General features: G+C 40.2%; 1 protein-coding gene across 8 annotated transcripts in view; it reads left to right on the forward strand.

The window, feature by feature from the left end:
- The window catches only part of TNIK (TRAF2 and NCK interacting kinase), a 313379-nt gene that overhangs the window by 42801 nt on the left and 252568 nt on the right, over nucleotides 1-18010 (forward strand). The window lies entirely within an intron of this gene.

The raw sequence follows: 18010 nt of genomic DNA on the forward strand, positions 1-18010 counted from the left end.
GATCTGAGGTCTGCTAAAATTATATTTTTCTTATTTTTCATTAGCAGAGAAAAAAAAATATAGATTTTTCATCACACCTCAGATCAGACTCCTAAATCAGATCCCCAATCCTAATCTGACTACAATTAGATCCCCAAAACTCATCAGACCTCCAAAATAAGACCCTCAATGCTTGGATCAGGCAACAGAAATCAGACTCCCAGTGTCAGATCTCCCCCTTCTCAGATCTGACCCCCCATGATCAGACCTGACCAACCCATGCTCAAACAAGACCCCCATGATCAGATCTGCCCATGCTCAAATCTGAACCCTCATGCTCCGATCTTCCCACTCATGCTCAGATCAGACCCCCATTGTCCAGATCAGGACCCCCCTCCCCCCCATGCTCAGATCAGAACCTCCCATGCTAAGATCAGACCCCCATGCTCAGTTCTATAAATAAAAAATCTTCCCTCTCCTGATCAGACACTGGGCTCCTGCTACTCTGCAGGTCTGACACGCTCTCCACTGTGACCTGATGAGCACAATGTCAGGTCATAGTGCGTGTCTCCACATACTACGTTCTCACACTGTGCGCTTTAGGACATAGTAAAGAGTGAGCTGGAGCTGCAAAGTAGTAACAGTGCCCTATCAGGAAAAGAGATCTGAGCATGGGGTGGAGAGTGAGCCGGCCTGACTGCTTTCCTGGCTTCACAGCTAGAGCATCACTTGAAGAAGCAATGTGGCTCAAGAGCCATGGGTTGACCACCCCTGGCCTAGAGTGTAGGGAGATCCTCACCCCCCCCCCAGGCAGCTCTGTAAGTGGTGGCAACCAGTCTTGCTCACTTTCTAGGGCAAGTTGCTGGCAGCTATTTTAAATCATACCCAGGGAACCCCTTTAAATCAGTTTGGGGATTTTGGCCAAATCTAATATTGCGTTGACTTGAATGTATAAACGCTCGTTTCCAATGAATGGGCCAAAGGACAGAGGACAAAATGATCAAACTCTCATTTGTCAGTAGATTGGTATATTTATATGAACATAAATTAGGCTAATGCAGAAATCAGCTGGACCTCCCAATGATTGTTTTAAATGGGTTATACCATGACTGATGTGAAAATGAGAGAATATAGTAAATGACGATTTCTTTCTAACTAAGCTAGAACCAACCCTCCACCTCGCATAGAACCAGAGATCTCCCTATTTATTGTTCCAATTCCTCTGCTTGATTCTGTTCAGCGTGGCAGCTCATGGAGCATGTCCTTTCTGCTGCATCTCTCTCCCTATCACAGCTCAAGGGGGCATGTCTTTTCTGTTGCAGCTCTCCCTATCGCAGCTCAGAGGGCGTGTCCTTTCTACTGCAGAGCTCTGTCTCTGTAATTGTCACAGCTTCTAACATTAGATATGGCTGGTGGCAGTTGAAGGATAAACTGAGCATGTGTGACTACCTCAATAGGTGGACGTGCACATTACTATACAGATTAAAGGTGTTTTCTGGAATTTATATATAGATGACCTAGCCCCAGGGTAGGTCATCAATATGAGATTGATGGGGGTCTGACTCCTGGGAACCTCACCAATTAGCTGTACAAAGAGACTGCTGTGCTCTGTGAGGCCACATGTCATCACATTCTTCGGTCACATGTTCTAGGCACAACTCAGCTCCATTAAAGTGAATGGGGCCGAGCTGCAATACCAAGCATAGCCAATATACAATGTATGGCGCTGTGCTTGGTAAACTGCGAGGAGGCTGCAGTGCTGAGTGCAGCAGCCTCCTCAAACAGATGATTGACGACGGTGCCAGGAGTCAGACCCCTGCCAGTCTCATACTGATAACCTATCCTGTGAATAGGTCATCTATATATCAATTCCAGAAAACTGCTTTAATTACCAGGGGGCATCTTTGTAACAAAAAGTAAGTTACAAAGGTAACTAGTTTTTTTAATGCTGAATTACAGTATATTAAAATAAGATTTAATGGATGCCCAACTCCTTTTGCGAAATATTTTTATATTGAAAATTAAATATTCATTTTAACAGAGGTCCATTATGAGGTTTCTTGTCTGATTACAGTTTTTACAAAACTGCTAAGGGGCAGGCCTTATTATTATTATTATTATTATTATTATTATTATTATTATTATTATTATTATTAAAGTAGCACTCCCACAAAAATCTTTATTCTCTGAACTGTTAGAAAGGTACATGATTTAAACTATAGTGAAGGTAATTTTCTTACCAGTGACTGTATTTGTGAGTTCTAACCTCCCTTCTAATCCTCAGCTGTGTATAACTCACAAATACAATCACTGGTAAGAAAATTACATTTACTACTGATTACATCATTTCACTTTCTAACAGGTCAGCGAATAATTTTTTTTCTTCTGGGAGTTCTTAATTCATAGTTGTGTCTCAACTAAAAAGTAAAGGTAAACTATAAACTGGACATAGTAGACATGCATGCAGCTGATTTTAGGCACATTGCTAATGCACAGGTTTTATGTGCTGTATATTGGGCGGCCCCTTTAATACAGAATTGACAGCACTGATGGTTACATAACTAACAAAAACATGGTACCCAAATATACTTTAATCGTGTCTCTGCAGTAATTGCAGAGCTGTCCTCATGTCACAGCTGGCATTTTAAGCACTTGTGAATGTTTCTTAAGCAGAAATTGCTAGAAAGCATTAGGAAATACAAGACTCTGATGGAGGAAGTAGAGAAATGTAATTAGCAATTGGAGGAAGCTGCTAAATATTTCACACTCCCCCTAGCTATTCTGTTTTACATTCTCTAAGTAGCGAAGACCCCTGCCTTTTGTTGTCACTGTGTCACCATTGCCGGGTATAATTGAGAGCAGATTTTTCATGTCATAGGTTCATTTGTAAAATAAACCACTTGCTTCTAAGATATAAAAGTTTCATTTTTAATAGTAAAAGTAGCAAGAAATACGGTTTCTAAATACTGAACTGGGCTCCATGACCACGGTCTGCAAGCAGTGGGTTGGCAAAATGCAGCCACCATCAATAGAAAGGACTAATTTTCTCTGCAGTATGGACCACGATAGGAATTTTGCGGAACAGCCAGAAGGATCTGCAAGAAATACGGATGTGTGCATGGCCCCACAGAAATGAATGGGTTAGTGTTCTAACCACCAAAAATGCGGATAGCCGATGGCACATTGATGAAGAATACAGTCATGTGCCTAAGGCCTTAGGCTATGTTCATTCGTAACCTCCATCGTAGTTTCCATCATTGTAATAAAACTCTGACGTACCTCATTGATGTAGAGCAGGGATGGACAACCTGCGGCTCTCCAGCTGTTGCAAAACTACAACTCCCAGCATGCCTACACTGCCTACAGCTATCAGCCCACAGCAGGAAATGGTAGAAATTTTAGTTTTACAACAGCTGGAGGGCCGCAGGTTGGCCATCCCTGATGTAGAGCGTTCAGCCCACAGTTGTTGAAGGTGTATAGGCACTTTTATTATCTGATAGCAGAAGCCTGAATAAACAGGTGATTTTGCAAGTAAAACCATAAGGAAACCAAAAACTGCCCATACAAGCAGAGAAAGGACGAAATAGTCAGTAAATATTCATGTACACTAAGCGGCCATAAAATGAATACCAGTTATCTAATAAACTGTCCACACACAGTGCATTCAGAAAGTGTTCAGACCTATTAGTGCTGTCCGCATCTTTTGCAGCCCCATCGAATTGATGCGGACAGAAACTAAGGTCGTGTGCATGAGCCCTTCAAAAGACGCTACCATCAACATTTTCCATCACATATTAACAGCCTCTATGCGAAAATATATATAATTTAATATTTATTTATTTATTTTTTAAATGGTTTTCTGGAAGTTACTCCCTGTATTCTACAAACCGGATTCCAAAAAAGTTGGGACACTATACAAATCGTGAATAAAAACTGAATGCAATGATGTGGAGGTGCCAACTTCTAATATTTTATTCAGAATAGAACATACATCACGGAACAAAAGTTTAAACTGAGAAAATGTACCATTTTAAGGGAAAAATATGTTGAATCAGAATTTCATGGTGTCAACAAATCCCACAAAAGTTGGGACAAGGCCATTTTCACCACTGTGTGGCATCTCCCCTTCTTCTTACAACACTCAACAGACGTCTGGGGACCGAGAAGACCAGTTTCTCAAGATTAGAAATAGGAATGCTCTCCCATTCTTGTCTAATACAGGCCTCTAACTGTTCAATCGTCTTGGGCCTTCTTTGTTGCACCTTCCTCTTTATGAGGTGCCAAATGTTCTCTATAGGTGAAAGATCTGGACTGCAGACTGGCCATTTCAGTACCCGGATCCTTCAACACATGATGTTGTGATTGATGCAGAATGTGGTCTGGCATTATCTTGTTGAAAAATGCAGGGTCTTCCCTGAAAGAGATGCCGTCTGGACGGGAGCATATGTTGTTCTAGAACCTGAATATATTTTTCTATATTGATGGTGCCTTTCCAGACATGCAAGCTGCCCATGCCACACGCACTCGTGCAACCCCATACCATCAGAGATGCAGGCTTCTGAACTGAGCGTTGATAACAACTTGGGTTGTCCTTGTCCTCTTTGGTCCGGATGACATGGCGTCCCAGATTTCCAAAAAGAACTTTGAATCGTGACTCGTCTGACCACAGAACAGTCTTCCATTTTACCACACTCCATTTCAAATGATCCCTGGCCCAGTGAAAACGCCTGAGCTTGTGGATCTTGCTTAGAAATGGCTTCTTCTTTGCACTGTAGAGTTTCAGCTGGCAACGGTGGATGGCACGGTGGATTGTGTTCACTGACAATGGTTTCTGGAAGTATTCCTGAGCCCATTCTGTGATTTCCTTTACAGTAGCATTCCTGTTTGTGGTGCAGTGTCGTTTAAGGGCCCAGAGATCACGGGCATCCAGTATGGTTTTACGGCCTTGACCCTTACGCACAGAGATTGTTCCAGGTTCTCTGAATCTTCGCATGATGTTATGCACAGTTGATGATGATAGATGCAAAGTCTTTGCAATTTTTCGCTGGGTAACAACTTTCTGATATTGCTCCACTATCTTTCTGCGCAACATTGTGGGAATTGGTGATCCTCTACCCATCTTGGCTTCTGAGAGACACTGCCACTCTGAGAAGCTCTTTTTATACCCAATCATGATGCCAATTGACCTAATTAGTGTTAATTGGTCTTCCAGCTCTTCGTTATGGTCAAATTTACTTTTTCCAGCCTCTTATTGCTACTTGTCCCAACTTTTTTGGGATTTGTTGACACCGTGAAAATTTTAATCAACGTATTTTTCCTTTAAAATGATACATTTACTCGGATTAAACGTTTGATCTGTCATCTACGTTCTATTACAAATAAAATATTGACATTTGCCATCTCCACATCATTGCATTCAGTTTTTATTCACAATTTGTTTAGTGTCCCAACTTTTTTGGAATCTGGTTTGTACTTCCTGTCCTGGCTCTTTCTTTTAGCATGGTAAATGACACTTGGCTGTCTCACTCCGACCATCACTGCGACTAGAGAGGGAAGGGGATGAGTGATGAGCATCCTTGCATTTATCAGTCCAATGGTCTTCCATGGACATCTTTTATCTAGGCCTATCAATTATCCAAATTCTTATCTTGAAGATTATCCTGCAGATAACATATCTCCTTCACAATGGATGACATATTTATTAAGGAGAACCTATTATTCGTGGTGACCTTGTATTTAATTCTCAATGGCATAGTACCGCTGAAATAAAAAAAATAAAAAGACAAAGCCAGAAATTCTTTTAAAAAAAATGCATTTCTATGAATGTTGAGTTAACAGTCAGATGGCAGAATTCTTGTTCGATACACCCTATCTTAAAGTGTCCCATCTAAATGCAGACTGAAGGTATTTGTTACACTTACCAGTTATTACTATGATTGCTATAATTTTTAGTAATTGGAACAGAGCGCGCTCTTTAGATATTTGTCAGCTGAACGCTTGTTCAACTTGAAACTATTCAACCTTATCCTCTATATACAGGTCCTTCTAAAAAAATTTGCATATTGTGATAAAGTTCATTATTTTCTGTAATGTACTGATAAACATTAGACTTTCATATATTTTAGATTCATTACACACCAACTGAAGTAGTTCAAGCCTTTTATTGTTTTAATATTGATGATTTTGGCATACAGCTCATGAAAACCCAAATTTCCTATCTAAAAAAATTAGCATATTTCATCCGACCAATAAAAGAAAAGTGTTTTTAATACAAAAAAAGTCAACCTTCAAATAATTATGTTCAGTTATGCACTCAATACTTGGTCGGGAATCCTTTTGCAGAAATGACTGCTTCAATGCGGCGTGGCATGGAGGCAATCAGCCTGTGGCACTGCTGAGGTGTTATGGAGGCCCAGGATGCTTCGATAGCGGCCTTAAGCTCATCCAGAGTGTTGGGTCTTGCGTCTCTCAACTTTCTCTTCCCAATATCCCACAGATTCTCTATGGGGTTCAGGTCAGGAGAGTTGTCAGGCCAATTGAGCACAGTAATACCATGGTCAGTAAACCATTTACCAGTGGTTTTGGCACTGTGAACAGGTGCCAGGTCGTGCTGAAAAATGAAATCTTCATCTCCATAAAGCTTTTCAGCAGATGGAAGCATGAAGTGCTCCAAAATCTCCTGATAGCTAGCTGCATTGACCCTGCCCTTGATAAAACACAGTGGACCAACACCAGCAGCTGACATTGCACCCCAGACCATCACTGACTGTGGGTACTTGACTCTGGACTTCAGGCATTTTGGCATTTCCCTCTCCCCAGTCTTCCTCCAGACTCTGGCACCTTGATTTCCGAATGACATGCAAAATTTGCTTTCATCCTAAAAAAGTACTTTGGACCACTGAGCAACAGTCCAGTGCTGCTTCTCTGTAGCCCAGGTCAGGCGCTTCTGCCGCTGTGTCTGGTTCAAAAGTGGCTTGACCTGGGGAATGGGGCACCTGTAGCCCATTTCCTGCACACGCCTGTACACGGTGGCTCTGGATGTTTCTACTCCAGACTCAGGCCACTGCTTCCGCAGGTCCCCCAAGGTCTGGAATCGGTCCTTCTCCACAATCTTCCTCAGGGTCCGGTCACCTCTTCTCGTTGTGCAGCGTTTTCTGACACACTTTTTCCTTCCCACAGACTTCCCACTAAGGTGCCTTGATACAGCACTCTGGGAACAGCCTATTCGTTCAGAAATTTCTTTCTGTGTCTTACCCTCTTGCTTGAGGGTGTCAATGATGGCCTTCTGGACAGCAGTGAGGTCGGCAGTCTTACCCATGATTGCGGTTTTGAGTAATGAACCAGGCTGGGAGTTTTTAAAAGCCTCAGGAATCTTTTGCAGGTTTTTAGAGTTAATTAGTTGATTCAGATGATTAGGTTAATAGCTCGTTTTGGAGAACCTTTTCATGATATGCTAATTTTTTGAGATGGGAATTTTGGGTTTTCATGAGCTGTATGCCAAAATCATCAATATTAAAACAATAAAAGGCTTGAACTACTTCAGTTGTGTGTAATGAATCTAAAATATATGAAAGTCTAATGTTTATCAGTACATTACAGAAAATAATGAACTTTATCACAATATGCAAATTTTTTTTAGAAGGACCTGTACATACATGCTTGGCTGATTCTAGTGTGAATATGTTCTCAGTAGTGAGATAGAGAAAGCTGCTGTCAGCCCCTCTTAACAGCAGCTTATTTATGTCCCTTGAGAACAAAAGGATCGGTATGTTGAAGTCAAACCTTCCTAATCCAACATCCACTGTTGGAGGAGAGTCCCGCCACACCATACACATTGGACGGTCAACACTGATCTGTTGTGTATGGCCATGCATAGACTTGTACTTGCATTAGCTAGCTGCTTGAAGAATCATCAACTCTTGCTTTTTTTCATTTTTTCCCCAAAGAATTTTGGTCCTTTTGTACCCGGCTTTTGTAGTCAGGGGTTGTTTATATAAGCTGGCTTAAAAACCTTTTATTTTGTGTGGAGTCCTGCTAATATCATTACTACTATTGTGTACTATAATGGATATGGGAAGAGGTCATTAGAATAATACTCCTGGTACAATGCAGTTCCTGTGTTTGCTGGCTTTGTCAGGAAATTGGAACTTAAGCTACTGATAACATGTTTTCTTTAAGTTAAAATAAATCCATTGCTGCTATGCATGTTTGTAACTCATCGTTTTTACATTGTGTGTGTGTGTAAAATATAGATTTGGTCTGTTGAACAACTACACTTAATTGCAGTATAAACTCAGTTCATAGAATTATACTTATATTCTCAATACTTTAAAGGATTTGTCCCATCTTGGCCTTTCATGGCCAAGATGGGAATAACTGCAATAGGCACCAGCCAGGGAGGTGGAGATACAGGAATGGCCGAGAGCAGGTGCCCCTCTGTTTCCAAAGGCTGAGATGAGACATCCCCTTTAAGTTACTCAAGACTAGGGTTGTGAAGTTGGTAAGCCAGACGTGCAGGTTTTCCACACTAAAACTCCAACCACTCAAAACTGACTCCACGTCCAGCTCCACAACCCTGCTAGTCATGACTGCTTTAAAGAGGTATACCGGTAGGTACAAGTTATCCCCTATCCACCAGATAGGGGATAACTATCAGATAGGTAGGGGTACTACCACTGGGACCCCCACAATCATGAGAACCTCCTGCAGGCCCATTGCTGCTCCCCTAAATTAAATGGAGCGGCCGGTCGCAAATGCGCACAGCCACTCCATTAATTTCTATGGGAGTTCCAGAGATAGCTGAGTACAGCGCTCGGCTATCTCTGCAACTCCCATAGAACGGCCGGCTGCTCCTGTCATTTTAGGTGAGTAGCATGTGGCCTGCAGGGGGTACGGGACCCCTGTTCTCCTAATGGGTCAGGGTCCCAACTGTATCACCCCCACCGATCTGATAGTTATCCCCTATCCTGTGAATAGGGGATAACTTGTACCTACCGGAATACCCCTTTTATAGCATACATTTATATGTTTAAAATGTCTAAACTTTCCTAAACCCTAAATGTCAATTTGCAAAAGCATTGCATTTTATAAATGAATTATACATTGTCAATAATTTTTTTTATAAAACATGTTTATTTTAAAGTTGGAGTTTGAACATTTTACTAACTCCATCCAAAACCATTTCTGACTCCAACTTTAAGTCTATGACTTCCGACTCCACAGCCCTATGACGTATGGCGCTGGTAGCATTGGTTGCTAGCAACGATCATTGGAGGCACAAGAAGCTGACAATTAGCATTTTCCCCATAAATCAGGGCTTAAATAATGACATAACATCAGCTAGTTAGTTAATACTCCATTGTCGATATTCCTGGTATGCAAGACATGAGGGGCACATCAAGATGGGGATAAGCAGATTATAAAAAGAAAATTGACTGTTCTTACCCAGAATTCTTTGAATTGTAGCATTCAAGGAAGCATACTAGGGAGTAGGGGTGGGCGATGTAGACGATATGCAATATCAACTATATAAATTTGGCCAACGATAGAGATTTTGTTTATATCACCATATCGCGGTAGAACATGGCATGCTCCCCTCTCGGCGCGCACCATGTGATCCTGAGTCGGCACAGTGGAGAAGGAGGGGGTCCCTCCCCACTGTGTGCGTCTGCCACTGACCACCAATGAGAACAGAGGAGGAGGGGAGGGACTGTGGCCACAGCCCCCCCTTTCTACTCCCCCTCTTCTAAGTATTATATTAATTGCGGGGCCCCCACTCCACACAATAAAATTATTGGTGGCAGTGGCCCCAGGGTGGCATCTTTTGATCGGAGCCCTGGCAATGTAATCGTGGGGCTCTGATCGGTTACCATGGCAGCCAGGACGCTACTGAAGCCCTGGCTGCCATGGTCAGCTCCCTGCTGTGTGCACTATGCACAGGGCAGCAGGGAGAGTGTGAAGTCCTATTCACCCTAATAGAGCTCTATTAGGGTGAATAGGACAAAGGTTCTAGCCCCTAAGGAGCCTAATAGTTATTAAATAAAAAGTAAAAAAAAATAAAAAATTTAACCCCAGCCCGAAATATAGAATATACTGCGATATATATCGCATATTGCACATGCTTAATATTATATTGCTATATAGATTTTAGGCCATATCACCCACCCCTACTAGGGCGACTGAGTAATCTGTTTGTACCAGGATTGGGAAGTTACAGCATGTCACAAATCTAATGGCCTAAGTAAGGGTACTTTCACACTAGTGTTTTTGTTTTCCGGTATGGAGTCCCGTCACAGGAGCTCAATACCAGGAAAAAAAACTGAGTTTTATCCTAATGCATTCTGAATGGAGAGCATTTCATTCAAGATGCATCAGTTCAGTCCATCTTACGTTTTTTTGGACAGAGAAAATACCACAGCATGCTGCAGTTTTCTCTCTGGCCAAAAATACTGAACACTTGCCAGCATTAATTTACATTGAAGTGTAGTAGGGCAGGATCTGGCATTAAGTGATCCGGCAAAACGGCTGTTTGGTCTGCGCATGCGCAGACCTTTAAAAATGCAGAAAAAATTTATACCGGATCCGTTTTCCCGGAGGACACTGGAGAGACAGATGCGGTATTTTAATGCATTTGTCAGACTGATCCGGATCCATCAGTTTGCGTCCAGATTGCCTGCCGGAATCCTCTGCTGCAAGTGTGAAAGTACCCTAACTGAAAATTGAATTGCAACTTTGGAAACTTTTTATATATTACATTCTATTTATTTTTTTTTTTTTCTTGAAAACATTCTGAGATTAGATTCCCTCTACAGATATAAAATGCTAGAAACACAGTGACTTTATATGTTTTCATCTTACCCTAGTATAAGCTTTCAGAACATCTTCAGAGTAAGGAATACGCGGTAGCACTCGCCCTTCATTAGCCGCCTGTTCTGTATTAAGAAGTGTTTTCAGCAGAGAGTTGCTCGGTGCAGCTCGTCAGAACTCGCACTTTGGAAAGCGGACAGTCACCTCATTACCCGAGATCACCTCTGAAGTGTTACTTAAAACATGCGCAAGCAAGTGGAAAGGATACATTCCTGGCAGAGCCTGCTCTATTTTTACCTCTGACAGAAGCAGTGCTCAGCGGCATAATTTATGAGAGAAGGGAAAGCTTTATAAGTTATTAATTCCCGCTATATAGACATAAAATATAGCGCTCATTCACTGTGGTGTCTTTTGTAAACTTATTCCAGAGAAATCTAGGCCAGTGGCGCTTAATAATGACACAGCATGCTGAGTTAACACATTAGGAATTCTTTCTTTCCATGCAAGACAAGACCTTGGATACAGCTGGCTTTTAGTTGTTTGCAGCATTTAAAAAAGCTGCACATGTACTGAATACGAAAAACAGAAAGTGATGTTAAAACTTTACGGGAAACTGATCATTAGAAAATTACTTATTTTTAATGGGGTGTACAGGACTGGAAGATGGTAAAAATAACAAGGAATTATTTATTCTCCTCTACTGTTCTGCCACTGCTCCTGTCCTTGGTGCACACAGTCGGCAACTCCTCCAAAGGCTCACTCAGTCTGGGGAGTGTCCTCTCTTAGGACAGTGATTGGCTCAGGGGGCATTCCTACATTTTTCAGCTGCGTCAGACTGGAGCAGTGGCAAACCTCCAGCCCAGAGTAACAAATTCGATTTTTAGCATCAACTTTTTCTTAGGGATCGCAACATCTCTTTAAACTAAATCATAATAATGAAAATTTGTATTATTTTTTTTGTTAATTTTGTTACTTTTCTTTTGACTACCTGTCTAAAATTCAGACATTCTATTTTTCACACTGGCTGGTAGAGCACATGCAATAAATGTAAATAAAACGGAATCGTTGTTTTCTAAATGTGTTTTTCAAACAGAATGCTATCAAGAGGCTCATCACATTATCACTAAAAGGTACGGTTCAGTGGATGAATGACAGGTCTGTTGTACTGCAGTAGATGGGATAGGCAAGATGACACCACATATAGTAGCAAGGGGAAAGCGGGTATGTACTCGTATAGGCCTTGAGTCTAGAGCTTTCTTTTAAAGGAACACTGCTGTAAGGAAATTGTATTTTTTTTAACCCAGTATTCATAGAAAACTGTGTTTTTTAGAATTTTCTCCCGTTTTTCTTTATTATTTAAAGACTATTTTGACATTGAAAATTTGATACAAAATATTGTCCTTCTGTAGCAGTCATCACAGAGAGATAAAGCTCCTATATTGATAGGTAACCTGTTGTCAGTTTACTGCTGATGTGAGGGGAACGTGTTATCTACTTGTATAATAGTAGTTACAGAATTGGGATGACAGTAAGACGGCTCTATTGTTCTCTTGATAGGCCTTGATAAAGATGTCCATAAAAGTGCATTTCATTGTAATATGTGATGCACTAAATGAGTCACTTATCCCCCTTCCCTCTCTTTTTAAAAAGAGAAGTAAAAGCTGACTATTTTGTTATTTTCATCTTTTACATTTTCAAAATAACAAAAAAAGAAAAGGGCCCAAAGCAAAACTTTGGGGAACCTGCATGGTTACTACCTAGTAGCACCCCCTTTTGGCAAGTATCACAAGTGTCTTTCAATTCTTGTTTGATGGATTTTATTCCATTCTTCCTTGCAAAAGTCTTCCACTTCTGTGAGATTCCTGGGTGTCTTGCATGCACTGCTCTTTTGAGGTCTTTCCACAGATTTTCAATAATTTTCAGATAAGGGGGCTGTGAGGGTCATGGTTTTGTAGCTTCAGGTTGCCATTTCCTCAGTTTTAAATGTAATTAAGAAATGGCAGTACACAGAAACGGCCAAGATCAGCTCAGGGAGACGGACAAAAAATATGGAAAAGAACAAACGGCAGGTGGCGCTATACAGAATTTTTTTTTTTTTATTGAATAGCTCACTGGCTATAATACATTTTTTATTATATGCAATTACAAAAGTATTCGGATCCAGGAGCTGGTTTGAAAAATGTTGAATGTGCTTTGTCACTGAACACCTTTAAGTACCATGAGACAATGCAGTAAGCATATATGCATGTTCAAAATGGTGTCCTCCAGGCAAATTTTTATAAACAAGACTTATGTAACAAAATAAAAGGCAATGCAGTTGCTAAGGAGGCCTTTTTCACATCAAAGATAAGCAGCTTGGTTCTCACAGGTACATTCTTCGCGTGTACTGTTTCCTTCAACTTGCAGTTATTTGTTGTATACAGTAAAGGTACTATTACATGGAGCGAATATTGTACCAAATCTCGTGCATTTGAGTGAAAATGAATTGAAAGACGAGCAATAAATCTCTCATTTCTTGTCCATCATGATCTTTCAGCATGCTATAGAATTATTGTTCGTCATTAGTAGATCCGTTCGTATAATATGTAGTTGTCTAGTCGCTAATGATCTACTGCATGGCTTTGGGGAGTGGCAATAGGTGTGTCTTTGAAATTTACATGTTTTTTTTCCATTGGCTATCTTGAAACGGATGGGGAATGGGATATACAGTGGGTGGTACATTGGGTGATTCAGGTGGGGTACACCCATCACCACGACCTTATCCATTGTCACAACTTTTATTCCACCTGAAGACCAACCTTTTGACCAAGCATCTGTCCACATGCAATAACAACAAACGATTTAAAAGCGAACGAGGTCCAAACAATTATCGATGAGTATAATAAAGCAAAAGTTTTGTTCCATGACATCTGCTAGTGTAATAGTACCTTAAGTAGAGGTTCAACATTCTGTTGTTAAAATTAATTTCCTAATATATCTTTATCAGGGGTCTGAACGTTGTTTTCCGATGCAGAGCCCAAAATCCTCTGCATAACTATAATGTTAACACCTTAATGACCCAAGACGAGAATGCTTGTCCTAAATGGCCGGTACCTTGCGCCCCAGGACTAGCATTCTCGTCCTGCGATCCTCCTTCCCCCCCATGTGTGGTCCGGCAATCAGCAGCACGGATCTGGCTGTTACTGCCAGTGGATTAACCCCTCATATGCCGCGGTTAGCGCTGACCGCGGCATATGGGAGGTTTGCTGCGGTTAGACATCGGGTCCCCGTGCTACGGTGGCGGGGACCTGATGGTTGCCATAGCAGCCCCAAGCCATTGCAAGGCCTTGGGGCCTGGCATGTACGGAGGCCTTTGATGCCGAGCCCCGAGGCTTGGTCTCATAGTCAAACTATCAGTGTATTACACTGTGTAATACACTGATACTCAATGCAGTACAATACAGATGTATTGTGCTGCATTGAAACAGGGATCAAACCCTGTAATGTCGAAGTCCCATAGTGGGACAAAAATAAAAAATATTTAAAAGTGAAATAAAAGTGTTTTTAACAATAAAAAAAATGTAAGTTTCAATAAAAAAAGCCCCTTTCCCATAAAAAGAAACATAAAATTGTAAAAAATAGAAAAAATAAATAAACAGACATATTAGTTATCACCGCGTGCGTAACAACCTGCTCTATAAAAATAAAAGTAGTATGTACCTTAAAATAGTACCAGTCAAACCGTCATCTCATCTTGCAAAAAATAAGCTCCTACCTAAGACAATGACCCAAAAAGTAAAAATACTATGGCTCTCGGACTATGGAGACACTAAAACATGATTTTGTTTGTTTAAAAAATAATTCTATTGTGTTAAATGTAATTTTTTTTAAAGTTGACATATTGGGTATCGCTGCGTCCGTAACAACCTGCTGAACACCGTAAAAAAAAGGTGTAAAAAAGCTATTTCTTTCACCTTTCATCACAAAAATTGTAATACCAAGCGATCAAAAAGTCATACACACCCCAAAATTGTACCAATTAAATCATCACCTTATCCCACAAAAAATGAGACTCTACCTAAGACAATCATCCCAAAAAATAAAAAAAACTATGGCTCTCAGAATATGGAGACACTAAAACATGAAAAGTGCTGTTATTGTGTAAAGCTTAAATAAACAAAAAAGTAGACTAACCTCTCAGATGAAAAAATAAAAAGTGTGTCAAAAAGCTATTTTTTGTCATCTTGCATCTCAAAAAGTGTAATACGAAGTGATCAAAAAGTCATATGCACACTAAAATGGTACCAATCAAACCTTCATCTCATACTGAAAAAATGAGCCCCTACATAAGACAGTCACCCAAAAAATATAAAAGCTATGGCTTTCAGAATATGGAGACACAATTTATTAATTTTTTTAATGCTTTATTATGTAAAACTGAAACAAAGTAGTCAAATTTGGTATTGTCGCATCCATAACAACCTGCTCTATAAAAATACCACATGATCTAACCTGTCAGATGAACATTGTAAGTAAAAAAAATAAAAATGGTGCCAAAACAGCTATTTTTTGTTACCTTGCCGCACAAAAAGTGTAATACAGAGCAACCAAAAATCATCAGTACCCTAAAATAGTACCAACAAAACTGCCACCTTATCCCGTAGTTTCCAAAATGGTCTTTTTTTGGAGTTTCTACTCTAGGGGTGTATCAGGGGATCTTTAAATGTGACATGGCAGCTTAAAATTATCCCAGTAAAACCTGCCTTCCAAATACCATATGCATTCCTTTCCTTCTGTGCCCTGCCGTGTGGCCATACAGCAGTTTACGACCACATATGGGGTGTTTCTGTAAACTACAGAATCAGGGTAATAAATATTGAGTTTTGTTTGGCTGTTAACCCTTGCCAGTGGAAAAAATTTATTAAAATGGAAAATCTGCCAAAAAAGTGAAATTCAGAAATGTAATCTTCATTTTTCTTTAATTCTTGTGGAACACCTAAAGGTTTAAAAAAGTTTGTAAAATCAGTTTTAAATACCTTGAGGGTGTAGTTTCTAAAATGGGACCATTTATGGGTGGTTTCTACTATGTAAGCCCCACAAAGTGACTTCAGACCTTAACTGATCCTTAAAAAGTGGATTTTGGAAATTTTAAGATTTGCTTCTAAACTTCTAAGCCTTCTAACGTCCCAAAAAAGAAAATGTAATTTACAAAATGATCCAAACATGAAGTGGACATATGGGAAATATAAAGCAATAACTATTTTAAGAGGTATCACTATCTGTTTTAAAAGCAGAGAAATAGAAATTTTTAAAATGGTGAATTTTTCTAAATTCTGGTAAATTTGGTATTTTCTTTTATAAATTAAAATTAAATATTTTTACTCAAATTTACCACTGTCATGAAGTACAATATGTGATAAGCGTTTTAAAGTTATCGCCACATAAAGTGACACATGTCAGATTTGCAAAAAATGGCCTGGTTCTTAAGGTGAAAAATGGCAAGGTCCTTAAGGGGCTAAAGGAACTTAAGACAGAAGTGAATGGTAAAATCAAAAGAAATGTAGTTGCCCTCATTGCGTCAGTCTGCGGGACTTTCTGTATGATCCTGACACAAACGGTCTTGTAGAAATTCTGCAGAGAACTGCTGAGGGAGTGGGGCTTAGTAAAGAGGTGGCCTTAACAGTCTTTTTGTCCTGCAGATTGGACACAGAAGGGAAGCTCCTGCTCCAGCCACTTGTCTTTCAGCTTGTCACAGGAGTGTGAGGAGGAGGGGGACATGCATGAATCTTGGGACACAGAGATAGGATTTCTTTATTGGACAAGAGAAAGTAGGAGCTCAAGAGAGAGAGCTGTGGGGAAATGACTGCTCAGCCAATCAGTGGCTGCAGCGGTGACCAGCCTCAGCAAGTAATTGGCTGCGCGGTCATGTCCGCAATGACTAGTATGATTTATTTTATTATTTTACACCATGTGAAGCACTTAAAAAAATTGAACATTGACAACCTCTTTAATATGTTTACTAATGGCAGTGATTTTAGAATTATTTTTTATTATTTTATTATTGGAAAAATGGGTCAATTTGTTACCAGTCTCTCAGCACACATTACCAGGTAGTTGGTCTTTGGTCATGAGAGCTTATGCCTTAATGGTGTATGAGCACATAGCAATGTGACTGTGAATATGATGATAGACTTTAAAGGGGTTCTCCAGGATTTAACAATTGCTGAACAAATATGCCTAGGAGAGGGCATAGACGAGGTCTGACACCCGTACCTCCATACTATCTGTTCAGGAGGAGCTTGTCCATTTGTGATGAATCGTTTGTCAGTTATTGTCATTAATCCAACCAAAAAGTTTTGACTTTTTCTCAATTGTGGACTGCTAATCTGTAATTTAGGGTGGTTTACATGTTGCTTTAAAAAAAACAAAACTTTTTACCGTGATAGCTGCAGTTTTGCATTGTAGTAATTGCCGATACAGTGTGGATTATTGGTGCTTTTTTTTTAAATACATTTTTGATGCGCTAAAAAAAAATCCCAGCACAACAGTAGCTTGTGTTTATACACAGAAGCCAATCTGAGGAGGCGGGGACAACACAGTAGGTACGTCTCAGACTACCTCACACTCCCTATAGGCACTGTAGCTAAGACGGGCCTTAATAGAGCTGAGTTAAAAAATAAAAACAGCCAAGGAGCAAAATCTGAGGAAGATAAATAGCAGATAGCCATCCCTTATAGGTACGGATGTACATATTATTTTTGAGATCTTGAGTGTGAATACGGTCTTTAAATGCACACTGTAACGTCTTTTGTAATCTCTGTTGCTCCAGTATCTATCTTGTGGCTAAGTCTAATGTCTAAGTAACTTGTTCTTCCTTCTGCACGCACTCCCATTACCGCCGATAACTTATTCATTTCATTCCATATGTATGTAAAAGGTCATAAATATTGATAGCTACTCTTTAAACATTGAAGAAGCTTGCTAATGCACCTGTGCATTTCTTGGAAGTCTGCAGCAGTGATTACCAAAGCTGTCATTTCCCATTCTTTTTCTTAGGTTCTTCAGGGACAATTTAGAGTTGCTTAGGTAACAGCGGTGCTGCAGAATGTACCCACTCTGTTTTCTGCATGATTTTTTCCCTCTGAATGAGTAGCTAAATGCACCCAGAATTGTGAGTTTAGAGAAATGGCTAGCCGAGTCATCAGTCTCATCCTGCATGATAGGAAACCCGGGTCATTATAGCAAG

The sequence above is a fragment of the Bufo gargarizans genome, chromosome 4 (genome assembly GCF_014858855.1).
Source record: "Bufo gargarizans isolate SCDJY-AF-19 chromosome 4, ASM1485885v1, whole genome shotgun sequence".
Classification (NCBI taxonomy): Eukaryota; Metazoa; Chordata; class Amphibia; order Anura; family Bufonidae; genus Bufo; species Bufo gargarizans.